This window comes from Ceratotherium simum, chromosome 24 (genome assembly GCF_057802395.1).
Source record: "Ceratotherium simum simum isolate JZ-2026a chromosome 24, ASM5780239v1, whole genome shotgun sequence".
Classification (NCBI taxonomy): Eukaryota; Metazoa; Chordata; class Mammalia; order Perissodactyla; family Rhinocerotidae; genus Ceratotherium; species Ceratotherium simum.
Window position 1 is genome coordinate 14,145,679 of NC_141923.1, and position 16,800 is coordinate 14,162,478.

The window sequence follows — 16,800 nt, forward strand, 5'->3', positions numbered from 1 at the left end:
GAAATGAGTGATGGGGGAGGGGCCCTGCCAGTCTGAAGATCTCACCAGAAGCCTGAAGATGAGGCCCCGGGAGGAGGAGGGTCCTTTTAGGATCCCACCCCGCAGCGTGGAGGTGCTCTCTCACAGTGGGCTTGTCCAGTCCCCTGCCACCTCGCCGCGGTTTGATATCCCATAACACCTGCTGTATTTGGCCCCACACCCCTTTGCCTTTACTTAAGTTTTCTCATCCTGTTCTCAGGGTAGATCCTTTCTCCGGTAATTAAACTTCTTAGGACGGAGAAAGTTCAGGTTTTTTTTGTGTTGGTTTTAAGCAGGCCCACTGGAAATGGGAAACAAATAAGGCACTGCAGTGGGAGGCCCAAGCACCGGTGTAGGTACCAGACCTGGCTGTGGAAGGCCATCGCTGTCACCTGGCCCTGGAGCCAACAAGGAGAGCAGGTGCTGGGATGGCGTGGAAGGAGGCAGACTTGCACTGGAGTCTGTTCTCGTGTTACACCGTCACCATCCTGCTCACGTGGGCTTGCTGCGAGGAGGCACGTGAGGGGCAGTAGATGACGGAGTGAGAAAACGCTGGCCGTGCAAGACCAGTCAGACATCGGAATGGCTCATCCCGTGGGCCCATTCCCTAGCCCCAGAGACAAAGGCCAGATCCTGTACACACTGGCCTGAGGGTGTGTGTTTCAGCCCTGGACCCTGAACTTGACCCTGTTGGGGTGTCCTTCTTGATGTCATCCTCTGCCTGCAATGTCATCCTTGCCCTTTCAGCTCTCTCCCTCCAGCAAGAGTTGGCCTGCTGAGTGGGAGGCCTTGCGGGGAGGAGCCCCGGTTTTTAGAGGCAGGCTGGCTGAGGGTGAAGACCTGGCGCTTCCACACATTAGCTTGTGATGCTGGGTCATATGTTTGCTCCCAGTGAGGGGGGGCGCCACCACAAGGGAGCTGGGGAGGATCAAAGCTCTTGGTGAACTCAGCTGTATTGCAAGCCAGTGTTCGCCGTTGTTTCTCAACCTCTGAGCGGGGAGTGCAACTTGGCATAGTCACTTTGGAAAACTGTCTGGCATTAATGCCTCAAGTTCAACATGCACGTACCCTACGGCCCAGCTGGTTTCACACCTAGGTGTATACCCGAGAGAAACTCCCGTGCGGGGACTCCGGAGACTTGTATGGGAATGTTCACAGCGTTTCTGTTCACAACCGCAGAAACCTGGAAACAGCCCAGGTGCCCATCAGTGGGGGAATGGATGAATACACTGAGACGTGACCACACAATGGAATATTATACAGCTGTCCAAACAAATTAACTACAGCAACGCACATTGATGTAGATAAATTTTAGCAATATCATAAATATTAGGTAACAAGAGCATATGCTCCCAAAGATTACATAGAGCATATTCCTTAGAGTTAAGAGCAACTAAAATAAATGTGCTTTTTAGGAATATTTACAGATGCAGTAGAACTGTAAAAGAGAGCAAGAGAATGTGTGTCTCTGATTCAGGTCGATGGTATCTTGGATGGGGGGAGGCGGGGGTGGGATGGGGCACCATCTGGTTAGATGTGGGTTATTGTCAAGGTCCTCGCCTTTGTTTTGGGTGGTGGGTTTGCAGGTGGTTATTCCATTGTGAAAAGTAACTAAATGAAAGTGAGCCATGTGTGACCACAGAGGAGTGTCATGAGCCAAGGATTATGATTAATAATTAACCCAGTTCTGTGCATGTGAGGTCCAGTACTCCCCCCACATACACACACACTGCTGAGTTAGTTTTAGCAGAGGCTGTGATGGCCCAGTGTTCACTGTGGGTGGAGTGGGGTCTCTTTTCCTATAGCTGCCCCCACCCCCCGCCACGTCTCTCTATGCCGCCTGTCCATCCAGCTCAGGCCTCCCCCCCCCCCCCCCCCGCCCCTGCGACGCCTGCTGGCTGTAGTGACCACACCAGCTTGTGGCTTTGCTTGTCCTTCACTGCTTGTTTCCTATCTGTGTCACACAATCAGTGCCTTGTTATATATGGCCTCACCCACTAATCATTTCCACATGTATATATCTTTCTAATGAGATGGTGATTTCCCCGAGGCCAGAGGTCGTGTTTTATCTCCTCTTCTGTGGCCGATTACTCCCCAGCAACCGTCCAGTCTCCCCTTCTTCCTTAATAAAGAATCCCCAGCCTCCCCTCCAGCTCAGCATGGCCCTGCAGCCAAGTGAGACGGAAGTGGCAGTGTTGAGTGCTCCTTCTGGGAAGCCTTCCTGAAGGGAGGTGGCCTCATGCGTTTCTTCCCCCCTCCCTCCTCCCCACTGCCCGGAATGCAGCACAGTGCCCCTGTCCCTGACACCCTGGGGTGGGGGGCGATCATGGTCTGCCTGTCTTCTGATACCTTGAATCTTGTGGAAGTCACTATTTTCAGGCCTTTGTTGCTCACAGATTACTGTAATTCTCAGGGATATGTCATGTAACCACCCCCCATCCCCATGGTTCTTAGCAATTCGAGGTGCATAATGATTGCATCATGAGTCCTGTGGATTAAAAGGGGCAGCAGGATTTTAATTTTATTTATTTATTTTTTTCCCCCAAAACCCCCCGTAGATAGTTGTATGTTATAGCTGCACATCCTTCTAGTTGCTGTATGTGGGACGCGGCCTCAGCATGGGTGGAGACGCTGTGCATCGGTGCGCGCCCGGGATTCAAACCCGGGCCACCAGCAGCGGAGCACACGCACTTAACCACTAAGCCATGGGGCCGGCCTGGCAGCAGGATTTTAAATTGGCATCTGGACTCCAAAAAGCTGGTGTTGGGTCCCGTGCTCCACTCACCCACAGGTGACCTGGACAAACTTAACCCGTCTGAGCTCCACTAGTTCAGGGAGTTAGGACCTGCGCCTGCCGACACCAGCGTTAAGCCTGTTGTCAGACATGCAGTGCTGTGTGCCCCGGGCGCTTGTTTGCGTGAATGGTCATTTTCACGGCAGTCCCTCGAGCTTGGGAGCTCCACCGTAGAGGCGTGAACTCTCCCGCCGGCTTGCCCCAAGCAGTGGCACTGCTCCCCAGGAAGGGACTAAGGGGCCCCCGTGACACACTTGTACCTGTTGCAGGAGCTTGATCCTGGCCTGATGCTGCCAGCCCTCGGTGGTCACTGCGACCCCTCCACTCTCTAGAGAAAGGTCAGGGCAGACAGTCTGAGATGAGATGAACTTTCTTTTTCGGTGGGGTGGGGGGTGCTTTATCATGGCTTCTATTTATTTCTCTTTGCTCCTCCTCTAACAAAGACTAGTGTCTCGGTGGACACAGGGTGAGAGCCACCCTGCAGAGGGGTAAATGGTTGTTCTAGTGTAAGTGGGGGCAGCTTGTGTGAGGGGGGTGCTGCAGCCAGAGCGGCCGCCAGCTTGCCCAGAGCAATTCTGTACCACGCCTGGCGTCTGGCCTCTTTTTCCTGGGTCTGAGTGGCCAAGGGCGTGGCTGCTGGCAGAAAAGGCCTTTCCCACCTCGGCAGGCCTGGGGTGTCCAACGCCGCACCCTATCCTGCTGCCACCGTCTGACCTCCGGCCCGTGGCCCCGGCTGGGAGGGCACAGCACAGCACATCCCGCTTTTCTGTGTCTTTCCTCTTTGCTTCTGGATGGGAGCTGGGGTTTATGATGACCGGCTGCTGGCTTTCCAGGGTTTCTTCTCTCCTTTGTGTTCATTTAGGAAACATTTATTTAGGACTCTCCCCCATGCCTGCCCATTCCTGACTCCGAGCTCGCTAGTGAGGGCAGGTGATGAATGCCTGTCTCCGCTGTGAGTCTGAGTTCCAGAAGGGCAGAGGTCCTGTCTGCTGTCACTCGCCATCACATCTCCGGCTCCTAGCACACTGCCTGGAATAGCCCCAGGCTCGGTCAATACTTGTTGAGTGAATGAATGAATGAATGAATATAAGAGTGAGGCCATTTATGAGTGTACAAAGCACAGAGGACCGTGGCTGAGTTTGGGGAGGCAGATGCAAACACAGAGCCCTCCCTCAAGGCAGGTGTGCAGATGCCCTAAGAGAAGCACGGAGGTGTTCTGAGGCTCTGAGAGCACAGGACAGGTTGCTCAGGGCAGGCAGCTTGACGTGTTGATTGACGGCCTCTCCTGGGCGTCAGCCTGAGTGACAGTGAAGCCTTTCCCGGCCACTGCAGCCTGCAGGGACCTCGCCACCTCCCAGCTCCTCAGCCCTTGGGCTGCAGGCTCACTGTGTGTTCATGCCTCTTCTTGCCAGCCACACTATGAACTCCCAGGGTTGGAAGATCTAGATTCCAGCCCTAGCTTCGTCCTCAGTAGCCATGTGGCCTGAGGCACATCATTATCATGTGCATCTCGGTTTATTCCTATGTGAAATGAGCACACTTTAAGCACCTGCCCCACTGAACACCAGAGGATGTGTACAGACTGGAAAGTGTTGGACCACGTGAGATGTTCTTCACACACACACACACACCCCTCACCCCCTGCCTAACAGTCCTACACATAGTAGGTGCTCAGTTAATGTGCATGTTGAGTCCTCTCTCATCTTGTTTTGGCTCAGGCTGGAAGAGTCCACTTGCCGTGGTGGCGGAGTGGGTGCAGACTGTCATCCTGCCCGATTTGGGCTCAGGAACAGCTGGTGAGGGTCCCTCCATTGGCCTGGAGGGTAGGCTCCCAGCTGGCCCTGCAGGAAGCCAGAGCAGCTGGCCTGCCCTGTGACCAGGGGCAGGTCCGCATGCCTTAATTTTCCCACCTCCTCCCATGTGTTCTTGGATTCTGGTGGTCTTCTCACCCAGCTTACCCCCTCTGAAGGAAAGCTTCTCTTTTCTTTTTTAAAAGAAACAGAAAAGAACAAAGAAAAATGGGGGGTTCTTTTAGTCCTCAGCTCGGAGCCTGGTGCGGTGGGGGCCCAGTTGGTCTAATTGAAGGGCATTGTGTCTGTCCCCATCCTTTAGGATCCACATTCGAGCTGTTCACTCAGTGAACACATGCGCCAGCCCTGGGACGTGTGGCCCTTCGTTAGCTCATTTGACGGGTGTCGAGTGAGCTCCTCCTTGTGCCTGGCCCTGGGAAGCAGTGGGGAGGAAGATGGTCCCCCCACCGTCGGGAGCCCACAGCCCGGTGCACAGACTTGAAAAGTGAAGCTGGTTTAGCAGAGGAAGCTCAGTCTGCGACTTTTTAACTAGTGACAGAGGATTACGGGTCCCTTCCCCACTTCCCTCAGCGTTTTATACCACACATGTGTTACCGTGCTTGTCACATTAGGTTACATAAGGGAGTGCCATCCTATCTTAATGCCTGGCTCAGACAGACATCACTAGTTGATGGTGGCACTCTCTGCCTCTGAGCCCAGACTTGGCCTCAGAATCTTTCTCAACACAGTGCTCTGGATAGCCACTACCCATCACCTGGCGCCCAGGCTTGAAACCTCTTTATAACCCCTGGTATCAAGGTGGATCACTCCTGTGAGAGCTCCTTGTGCCTCCCGAGGCTTCAGAATGGGCCGTCGGGCCACGGAAGCCCACTGCAGGCACTGCTGCAAGTGGCCTCAAAGGTTAGGCTGGGCCCCCACCAGCATCGTGCTCAGTAGGATGGTACCGCGTGTTCCAGCCGCAAGACCTCCCCAGGCTGTTCGCTCCGCCTGGACTTCTCTTACTCCACGTGTCCACCTGGCTCACACCCTCTCTCCACTCGTGTTTGTTCAACTGTCGTTCATCGGGGGGCCCTCCTTGAGCACCTGTCTGTAGTAACTTCATTTCCATCACTCTTGATCATCCTGCTTTATTTTTCTTCTTAGCACCTAGTGCTTCCTGGCCCATACGTATGACATATTTATTTACCTTTTTATCTCCCTCGTGTACTACAGTATTCCCAGTATCAAAAACACTTGTTGATCAAATGGATCTTGTGTTGGCAAATGGCTAGTGGACTGGGAGTACCGGCTGCCAGTTAGGATTAAATGAGATAATGCACACTGTGTCTAGCCCAGCCCCTGGCTTATTAGGCCCTCTGATTTATTGTTGTTCAGAAGAAAGTGTTCTTTGCACTCTAGATGGGGGAGGGTGTGTTCAGTGGCCTGTCTGAGGTCCTGAGGCCTCTGTTCTCTCCCTGTGGTCAGCTGGTTCAGTTTAGCCAGCAGGTGGTGAGCATCTGCTATGGGCAGCAGGTGCAGAGGCCTGGGGGTGATTCGGAGGTGAGCACACTGCAGCGCCTGCCCCTGAGACCCTGAGGTTCCCAGTCACCTCGAATGTGGGGTACACTGTGCTGAGCTCGGGGGGCACAGACGAAGAAGTGATCATTGCCAGCCAAGGGGTTTGGGTTGGGGAAGGCACGGGCGGTGGGTGTTATAGGGTCGGGAGGATTGCATCAGGTGTTGGGGGGGGTCAGGCCCCCACCGGCCCCTGCCCACCCCCACCGTGGACAGCTGCCTTGGCGTCGATACCATCTGTTGAGATTTTCACTTCCTGCTGAGATGCTAGTCATTACAAACTTGTTGTTTCTTAACCTTCCTCCTCACCCGTTTTTTAGCTGTGTCCTGAGTTGCCCTCCCCCTGTTTCCTGCTATAGAATAAATTCTTGGTGATAGAATAAAAGAACCTTCCAGAGTTTCTTGCTCTCTAGATGAAGTCTGATCCTTTGTTGCAAACTCCTGTAACGTTGAGAAGTGACTGGTTGGCGAGGTTTGTTTGCCTGTACCGTCTGTTTCATCTGCAGCTTTTTCAGAGGGGCGAGTGGGGGCGAGGGAGGCAGTAACAGCCTTACCTCGCTCACTTATCTGCTGCGGAGAGTTTGCACACAGCTCCTCTGTGTTCAGATGAGGCGCCAATTCTGCTGCTCTGCCCGGGGCAGGCATCACTAATCAACCATGCACACTTTCCCCCAGACCCTGACCTGCCCTTGAATTCTCAGCACCCCACCAGCCCTTGGGAGTTGAAACCTCTGCCACCCTCACAGAACAGGCAGGCGTGTGTGTGCTTTTCTCTAGAGACCAGAGGGAAAAAGAAGGAACTAAGAGCAAGGAGAGGGCACTCAGGTGGTCCTGTTCAGTCCTTCCTGCCTAGTCCTCAGCCCCGGGAGTGGGGAGAATCTCTCCATTCCTGAGACCTCCAGCGTGAACCCCCACACGCAGGTAGCTGTCGCATCTTCCTGAATGGGTTTCCCTCTGTGGTCACTGTCGGCCTCCTGCGTTCATGCACCGCATAGCTGTTTTAAGTTGGACCCTTGCAGCAGGCGGCAGGCTGTGTGTTCTCCCTGAGCACGTCTGGAGCGGCACCTGCTGGGGGCCTGATTATGTGCCAGGTGCTATGCTCAGTCTCCGGTAGGTTAGGTGTGATGCCACCTGGCGGGGGTTGAAGCTGAGGCCCAGCCGCGACAGTCTGGTGGTGGACCTGGCTGGGGCCATGGCTGCCACTGTGGAGATAAGCACAGACTGGGCACAGGCCCTGACTCCCTGAGCAGAGGTTCTGGTTCTCCATCGTGGGACTGCAGTGGGAAGTGACTCCAGCACCTGTGTTGGGAGACACGAGGAGGGGGAACACCTTCTGCTTCTTCCTTTGCCCGTGTTGCCACTTCTCCCTGCCACCTGTATATGCCCCGACCCCTGTACATAGACACATGCCTGGATGGCACCTGCTCCTCTTCATTCCCATTTCAGCTTGGTGCCACCTCTCTTTGGAAGCCTTTCTGGATTAGTCCCTCCCGTGTGCTCCCGTTGTCCCCCAGCTCAGATGCCACACATCCCCTCTGTTAGGGTGCCGGACTTGCCAGCGAGTCTGTCCTCTGCCAGGCTGTGAGCTTCTGAGGGCAGGGCCCAGGCCCATGCACACACCGGGGGTGCCCTCACCTGCCACTTTGGTTGAGCTTGTCTGTCTGTCTGCGTTTCCTAGATTTGAGGGCAGAGGTCTTGTCTACATACTCTCCCCTCTCCCCCTGACCAGCTCACTGCCTGACACCTAGTAGGAGCCCAGGAGATTCGTTGCTGTAAATAAGCGAGTGAACGTCTGCCCTCTGCTCTCCCTGCCCGCCAGCCTCCTGCCCTGGGGAGATGGATGTGGAGGCCTGGCTGACTCAGGATGCTGCGTCCGGTGACACTCACGCTGTGGGGTGGTGGCACCCCTGCCTGCCTTTCCCAGCCCTTACAGGTCCCGGCAGGCTGCCACCTGCAGCTGGAGACTCCCAGGCACACTCTGCCCTCCTGCTCCGACTTGTACCCTGGGACTGAGGGAACCCATGCTGTGCCGTCAGGCAGTGGGTGAGGGCTGCCAGGGTGTGGTGCCCACCCCAGTGCCACCTAGGCAGGTGCCCACAGGCCTGGGGTGAGAGGTGGGGTGGAACAGAGTGGGTCACGGTGGCTGCATAGACGCCATGTTCCCCCAGCCCAGCTAGTTGCTGGGACAGGAAGGCCACGCCTCTCCCTCTGAGCTCCGTGGGTGCGGCCAGGGCAGAGCATGCCCAGGAGATCAGCCTAGAGCCCCCCACCTGATGAGGGTGCAAGGGAACAGGTTGCATCCCATGGACCTGGTGATGTTAATGGCTCCTCCAGCCCCACGTGAAGGGTGTCCCCACCCTACTGTGACCCCGCACGCTGCACTCTGACTGACAGGTGGTGACAGCTGTGAGCCCCATGCCCTCCCTTGCCTGCCCGTCAACAAAAATGTTGGCTTTTCCAAGAAGCTGAGTCACAGTTGTAAGATCCCTCGCCGCCGTAAGATACGATTCCTCGCATCAGCCGCAACAGGGCTGCTGCTGTTGTAGCCGGGAGGAGTCGATAGGGTGGCCCTGAGCCACTCCAGGCCTGGAAGCGCCACCCCTCCCTCTCTCCCCCTCCCGTGGAATCCCTGCTGGAGCTTGGTGCTGACGTGTGGTAGGCCCTCAGTAGACTCTGGTGAGTGGAAGTGAGCTTCTTGGTGTGGTGAAGGAGTCCTAGGATGGAGTCTGAGGAGACCTGGGTTTCTAGACCCACATGCGATGCTGCGCCCTGTGATTTCCCTCTCTTGGCCTCAGTTTCCCCACTCTAGAGGTAATCGTTAAGGCTCTTCCAGTTGTAAAATGCAGAGTCTCACCACCCCCTGCTGTTGGCTGTGATCTGTACGCACAGGTGTGTGTCCACCCGTTGGTCCGTCTTGGGTCCCCTCCCCCTGCACCTGCGGTTGCTGATGACGTCACAGCAGAAGTTCTTCCCCAGAGCCCACCTGTGCCTGCTGGTGACCGGGCTTATTCACCGTGTAAAGTAGTTCCTGAGACACCATTGATGGGCAGAAATTCTTCTCAGAGGAGATGAGTGTGGTGCCCTGCCCACGCTTCCGGGGCTGCCCCGCCACCGTCCTTGATCCAGGGGCTCAGAGCAGGCACTTCCTGGCATCAGATGAGACGACTCCACCCACAGAGCACCCCCAGGCATCACGCCAGCCCTGAAGGGAAGGTGGCAGGTGTTCATGGGCACACTTGCAGTGTCCTCCAGTCCCTCCTGTTGGGTTTCCCCTGGGTTGTTCAGGGACTTATGGGCTCTTGCCTGTTTTCAGAATTGGCAGCCCTGAGTCAGGAACTCCCTGAAGGTGTGCTGTGCACCTCTGTGCCAGCCCTGTGTCTTCTTTTCCAGGCCTCTCTCCCCACTTCTGAAAGAGCCAAACATCCCTTAGAGATGGTGCTAGTCCTGTTACAGGTGAGGGTGCGGCTCAGAGAGGGACTGTGACTTGCCTGAGGCCACACAGCAAGTAGCTTTGCCCTCACATGGTGGTGTTTGTTTCCAGGTGCTCCTTCCCACAGCTCTCCTCCTTCTTGGTCAGCTCAGAGGAAATATTTGTTTTCCTTTGTGTGAACAAAGAATGGGCTTTGTTTCTGTAAACACAGCCATGAGGACGGGCAGTTATGAAGTGTCGGGGGGCGGTGGTTCTGATGATGTAGCAACTGAGGACGGCCCGAGTTGGTGGCCTTAAATCGCTGGGTGCTGAGGCACGGTGCGGCCTAATTAGGGAAGCCGGTGCTCCTGAGCTGGTGCGGATCCGGGCTGGTTTCAGGCTCTGGGGACCCCAGGATTAATTGACACGAGGTGGAACAGATGGATCGAGTCTATCAGCAGCTTTACGTGACAGCCTCTTAACGTGAAAGCACTTCATTACTCACTCATTTTGCCGGGCTCCCTGCCCCCGTCCAGGCGGGAATGCGGCAGAAACCAGAGCCCCTTGTCCAGATGGAATTACAAGCACATGGCCCCGTGGGCCAGGCTTTGAACAGGCGGCCGAGGATAAATCACCCGGCTTACGTCTCCTCTCAGCAGCTAAATTAGAGAATCATGCTCCTGGCTGTAACATCCCAGAAAGTGGGCTGTGGCGCTTGGTTGTAAATATCAGGAGTCACCATGGAAGGTATGAGGCCAGCCTCAGCTAGAGGCTGCCCTCTAGAAGGTGCCCCAATCTGGGCCATCGGGAAGTCGCTGTGGTACAGGGGACAGATCACCAGCCCAGAGCATCCAGGCCTTGCCCTGGCACTGGATCCCGCCGTTAAACCCCGTCATCAGTGTCGTGCCACGTGCCCTCAGATTGGAAATGCTAGTAATTCTTGTCCTGACCACCTCACGGGAATGGGAGGAGGGAAGGGATGGGACCCTCCCTGCGGTGGGGTGTGTGTTTGCCAAGTCCAGGTTGTCAGGCAGTTTTTGTTTGGGCCTGACGTTGTTGAAGGGCATTCGAGAACCCTTCCCGGCCAGGTCCAGGTGGGTGGTGAGATGTGTCACATGAGGAGTGCTGATTGATGGCATGAGCATAGACCCCATAGTGTGTGCAGAGGATGCCTGGAGAACTGCTCCTGACTTGGTAGGTCTCTCTGTGTGGTGCCCTGTGGGCGTCTCGGCCTTTCGGAACCCCAGAGGCATCTCACCTGTATGAACTTCAGCTGGTTCTATGCAGTTTCTGGAAAGGTTATCGCACTGGGATTTAGAAGTCTCTCCTCTCATAGAGTCCTGGAAAAGACGTTGGGAACATTAGAATTCGTGTGCTGCCATTCCTGTCTGAGTCACTTCTGTAGTTTAGGAATCTTAAATTACCCTTGCTTTGCTTTGTTTGCTCATGAAATTATCACATTTGGGATTTTATAATTGGAAGGCATGGTGTGTTCAAACTAGCATTACAAGTTCACTTTGAGATGTTTTTAACTTTTGCTAACATCTACAAGCTTTGGAATCTTAAGACATGGCTGCTGATTTTGTTATGATTCGAGGTATAGGAAGTAACTCAATAGCTTTTTGCTGCCTCTGAGTGGGAAGTTGATAGACAAGGCAAAATGTGAAAGTGTCACAGAAGTGGGCAGATGAAACATTCGGAGTTCAGGGGAAAGAAAATCATATGCGATTAAGGGTGTCAAGGGTGGCTGCATGGCGGAGGTGGCATTGTCTATGAGCTTAGGAGAATGAGTAGAGTTCTGACTGGTGGTAATCCGGGCTGGGGATGTGTGAGGAAGAAAGAGTGCCCTAGTGGGAAATGTAGACTGTAGTGCAGTGTAACCAGAGGCTTGACCTGACGACCACATTTAGCAGTTAATGCATTTCTGGGCTCTCCTTCACCTGTGGGACTCCTAACCATTCTTCACAGCCCAGCTCAGAAGCCACCTCCCCTAGGAAGCCTTCCCAGACTGACTTGGGCAGAGTTTGGCAGTACTCCCTGTGCTGTGCTGCTCTGACACCTGTCCCTTTGTGCTGTGACTGTCTACCTCCCTGCCTTTCCAGCCAAGCTTAGAGTTCTCAGCTCACAGCAAGGTGCTCATTGTGTGTCTTTTGAATATCTGAACCGCAAGCCTAAAGATATGCTGTGTGTGTGCTGGGTGCACACTCAAAGCTGATAGCACTCGAGTTTCTGATTTTCAGTATTGACTCTGAGAATGTGGCTAGGTCAACAGCAACATTCTTTGTGTTTCTTTGGCTGTGTGGAAGGCACATTTTGCCGTCTGGACCATCCTGATCTTGGCAGCCGTGAGCTCGTCTTCCCCCTGGATGCCTCTGGTGGATGGTTGTCTTAACTTTTCTGGGATTTCCCTCTCATTAACTCTGCATTAATAGCTCCCAGTCAAACCCCTGTGGAGGGTCATTTGTGGACCTAAAAACTGCGCCTTCAACAGCGTTTAGTTTTTCTTCCGGGCAAAATATTGAGCCATAAAATTCAGTCTCATTTGATGGGGGGAAAGAATTCCTCCTATTTCTTCATGGAATCATTGTTCTTAATCCAACAACCCCAGTGTTTTCAAAGGAAACTGAAGATAACCACACACACACACACACACACACACACTCGCGTTTCCACCCTGTAACGTTCTGAGACCTTGTACTTCTTGCAGTGAAGGAAATGACCTCTCTGAGCAGGCACAGAGGTCAAGGTGGGCCCTGGCAGGACTTTAAGCCGTTTCAGTGAGGCCCTACATTACTTCAGGCAGTGAGTGGAACTTTTCTGGGACCCCTGAGCCTCTGTCTTCAAGGGACTGGTGCTCTGGGAGCCACCCCGCCCCGCAGGGCCTCCTGCCCTCGTGCCCCTGCACAGGGCCCAGGGCTGTAGGCCAGCCCCCGTCCTCATCCCTGCTCAAGCTGCCCGGGTTCTCCCGGCTGGGCTGGTGTCTCCTCTTCCCAGCTGATGGAGGCTTTGCATTTCCTGATGGAGGATGCCAGAGTGCAGTTTGATTTTGGGTGGGGGGTGGGGGTGCAGGTGGTGGTGGTGGTGTTTTTTTTCAAAAAAGGTAATCTATTTCATTTTTCATCTTGGATACTTGGTAAATTGTCTCAGAGGAAAGGATAATGTTTTTTTTTTAGTGGACCTGTCATGTTCACAGCTCGATGTCTGGTAAATAGATGCCTCTGACTATATGTTCTCTGTGTGGGGAGCCATGCCACAGGGTTCAAGTATTTTAAGGTGATATAACCACATTATAGAACCATTGGGAAATCTTGCTCTAGTCCTGATCACCCTAATAAAGAAAGTTCTGTCATTATGGTATATGTCTTTTGAGGGTTTCTTCTTGTTTTTTAGCTTATCTTTAATACTGTACATATAATTAGATATTCTTTATTCATTTAAGCATTTTTTGTCGTCTTCCTAACCAGGTTGGGTGGCCATATCCTCCATTACCTAACCATTCCCCAGCGTCAGTTTGCAGCCAGAATGTTCAAGTGCTGTTCCCTGACCGCATGCCCCTGTCATTTGTCATCTGTAGTTTGAGGTTTTGTGCTTGCCCTTATAAGAGGATTCTAATAGGAAGGGAGCGTTTTCCTTCCCTTCGGCTTCCTGGTTCTGTTCTTAGAACTTCTCTCCACCAGTAACCTCTGAGAGCCAGTGCCACAGGCCTCGGGACTGGCCACGCTGCACTCCCCTTGTCACCCTCAGTTTGCCTTGTGGATCTGAATCAGGAAGCTGGGAATCCGAGGGCAGTGACGTACTGGGCTTGTTGACGCTGCGTGCAAACACAGGTGTAGCCCTTGGGACCTGTCGGCTAGGGTGACAGATGCTTCCTGGGGAGTGTCTTGGCCTGTCCTACCCCAACCTGAACACATATAGGGCCTTGTATATAGACAGCCCTGGGAGGAACGTGGGAATGGATAAGATCCTAGATTTTGGATTTGCAGCCTGGGTGGTGTCAGCTGGGTTCCCTCCCCTTTTTACATTACAGAGCACTTTCTAGCGCCTCTGCTGCTGAAAATCCAAATACACGCACCCTCCTTTGATCTGTTTTTGTGACTTTTGGTTTGTTTAAAGCCGTTACCATGGGATCCTTCCAGGATGCACTTAGTGCAGTTTCATTTATGAAAAGGAAAATTGGGGGTTTCCCCAGCATCTTGTTTTAGGATCTGAGAGCAAACCTGAAGGGGTCACAAAGTCCACCATGCATCACGGAGTTTAACACCCCTCACCCCCTACCCCTGCATGCTCTGAAGATGGGGGTGCCTCTGGGAGGGCCATACCCCAAGCCTGACTCTTCTCTACTGCCTGTCAGGCCACAAGGACCAGGTGACAAGCCAGAGGCTGCTTCAAGGCTTGTGTGTGCCCGCCTCCCTCATCCCTGCCTTGAGGTGTGACAGTGGCCTTTGCTTCTGCCTTTGTGAAGGTCCAGGTGGCACCAAGAGGGCTCACTGGCAAATCTCAGGGCTGCTCAGAGTGCACCCCTGGGCTTGGACACTCCAGCCTTGCTCAGTACCCCGTATGCAGCCCACTGGGGTGTGAGCAGGTGCACCCTGAGCAGGCCACTGTCAGCTGCCATCTCCACACTGTCTTTCTGTTCCAAGTGCCAAGCAGGAGGGTCTACTCGTCAGTAACCTCCTCACGTCCCCAAGAGACAGAGGGCCCGGCCTGTCATCCTGGAGGCCCTGCCGCCCAGAGGGGACAAGTTTGCTCGGCTTTCCTCAGAGACTGACAGCCACTGAGTCCCCTCGTCACCAGTGTTGGGGAGCATGACAGCCACTAGACACGTGGCTGTCGGGGCCTCAAGGTGTGCCTAGTGTGACTGAGGAAGTGAATTTTTAATTTTAATTAAGTTTAAAAACTGATACTCGATTCAATTATTGGGAAACTTTTAAGCGTGTTTGAAACAACTTGGGTATGCGAAGCTGTTTTTTCAGATCAAGTGTTTCCAAGGAAAATCAGCATCCGAATTGAGATGTGCTGTGAGTGTAAACTATGCACTTGATTTCAGAGACTTGTATGAAAAAAGAGTGTGAAATATCTCATTTGTGATTTTATGTTGATTATGTGGTGAAATGATAATATTTTGAATAGAATGCATTATTTAAAGTGTATTATTAGAATATTTTCACCTGTTTCTTTTTACTTTTTTTAAGGGGGCTATAGAAAATCTGAAGTTAATGTGTGTCTCGTGTTGCATTTCTACTGGACAGCTCTGACCTCAGTCCACACTCACACCTCTGAGCCCGCCTTTGCTAGAAATGTGATTGATGGTCTTTTAGGGGAAACAGTTAATGGCTAGGGGATTGTTTGTGACCCAGGATTAGGTCTTAGGGGACACACGATGTTTTGAAAGGAACAAATCAAAAAAATCATCGTGTGTTCATAAAACATTGTTTCTTAGTTGCACAAGTGACACATTTCTTGTGGGGAAAGTTAGAAAGTACTCATTAGACAAAATTAAACATCCTGTTTTGGAAGGAGAAACCATGGGTTTTCTAGCAATATTTTCTAGCAATATTTCCACAGTCTTTTGCTTAGATAATCATTAGCGTAAAAATACTGCTGTGTGCTGTTGCACTTCAAGATGACTTTACATTCTGTATCTCATTTGTAAAGGTGTGTGCCCTTCTTAAAGCACCCTGTTAAGAGAGCTGGTGCCCCAGACACTTGGACAATGGCAGAGGGAAACCAGCCAACACCAAAAGGGACAGTGATTACAAATGAATCGTCTGGAAGTTGGGCTGTGCACTTGAGTTTATATCGAGGCAGTGTAGGGACTCCATGACAGAACGGGCTCATCTGGCTGGGAGTCCTTCCTCTTGCTGGATGAGTGAGCTGGCACGTGGATTGCGCCGTTTTACTGGTGGTGTGTATTCTGCCCCAGCGTGGGACTATGGAATCCTTTGGTGAGCGCATTCAGTCGAGAGAGAATTTTTTCATGTTGGCTTTTTCCAAGCCCTGAAGGAGGGCTGAGGCTTCAACCCAGACTTCTGTCCCACACAGATATTTACCAACTGAGACCCATTTGAGAAAACATTAGCCATCCCTGATGCAGTGACATGTGACCCCAGATAATAAAGATGTTCTCCAACACTGAGTGGAGAGGGGGCCAGTGTGTTTGGGAGTGGGGTACACCTCATGGCTTAGCATCCCCTTCACCCAGTTTCTGGTGTGGACAGTAGCCGTAGAAAGATAATGAGGAGGGGAGGATAAAATCATTTTATACGTTCTTCGCCGGTGTTGGCCTCTCCTGGCATGCTTGCCTGGGCCTCCGTTCCAATCTGATGATTCAGAGTTCTGAGATGTTCACCAGGGCCTGTGGAATCAGCCGATTGTGTAATTGTCCGCCTGTTTTCATCAGTGCTAGTTGGCAGTGCACTGAATACAGAGATTCCTCACACATACAGTGGAGCAACTCCTGAAGAAAGTTGTCTCAATGGAAACATTTTTTAAAAGGCATGAGAGGATCTTTGTTGGTGAAGAATTTCTATAGTGACCACTTTTTTGTGTGTGTGTGAGGAAGATCAGCCCTGAGCTAACATCTGCCAATTCTCCTCTGTTTGCTGAGAAAGACTGGCCCTGAGCTAACATCCGTGGCTATCTTTATATGGGATGCCGCCACAGCATGGCTTGACAAGTGGTGCGTCAGCGCACGCCTGGGATCCGAACCGGTGAACCCCGGGCCACTGCAGTGGAGCGCGTGCTCTTAACCGCTTGTGCCACTGGGCTGTCCCCCTATAGTGACCACTTTTGTAAGACCAAGAATACTTAATGACACCTACCCCCTTGTTTGTCTTCTGTAAAACTGAGTTTTTATCTTCTGATTTGTGGAAAAACAAGGCATATCTGGGCAGGGCAGACCGACCCGTTCTGGGAAACGTCAGTGGTGGTCAGCCTACGAGCTGGCACACTCCGACGAGAGCTTGTAAAAGACGTGCAGACAGGGGCCATGACCAATGGCTGGTGCCTGGGCCTTCTTTCAAAGGCTCGTGGTGTGAGGGCTGGGAGGCAGCTCGTTTCCTGTGCGCCACCTCTCTGACGGGTACAGATTGCTGTGATTTATCCCTCTCCTGGGGAAGTGGCTGCTGTAAATGAGAGAATTCTCCTTTACAACTTGTACCAAGGACCTGCTGAATGCTAGGATCCTGAATCATCAGTTATGAAGACTCAGTAGC

At 52.9% G+C, this 16,800-nt stretch overlaps 1 protein-coding gene across 3 annotated transcripts in view; it reads left to right on the forward strand.

Annotated features, from left to right (window-relative positions):
* CCDC88C (coiled-coil and HOOK domain protein 88C) overlaps positions 1-16,800 on the forward strand; it is a 128,448-nt gene that overhangs the window by 33,323 nt on the left and 78,325 nt on the right. The window lies entirely within an intron of this gene.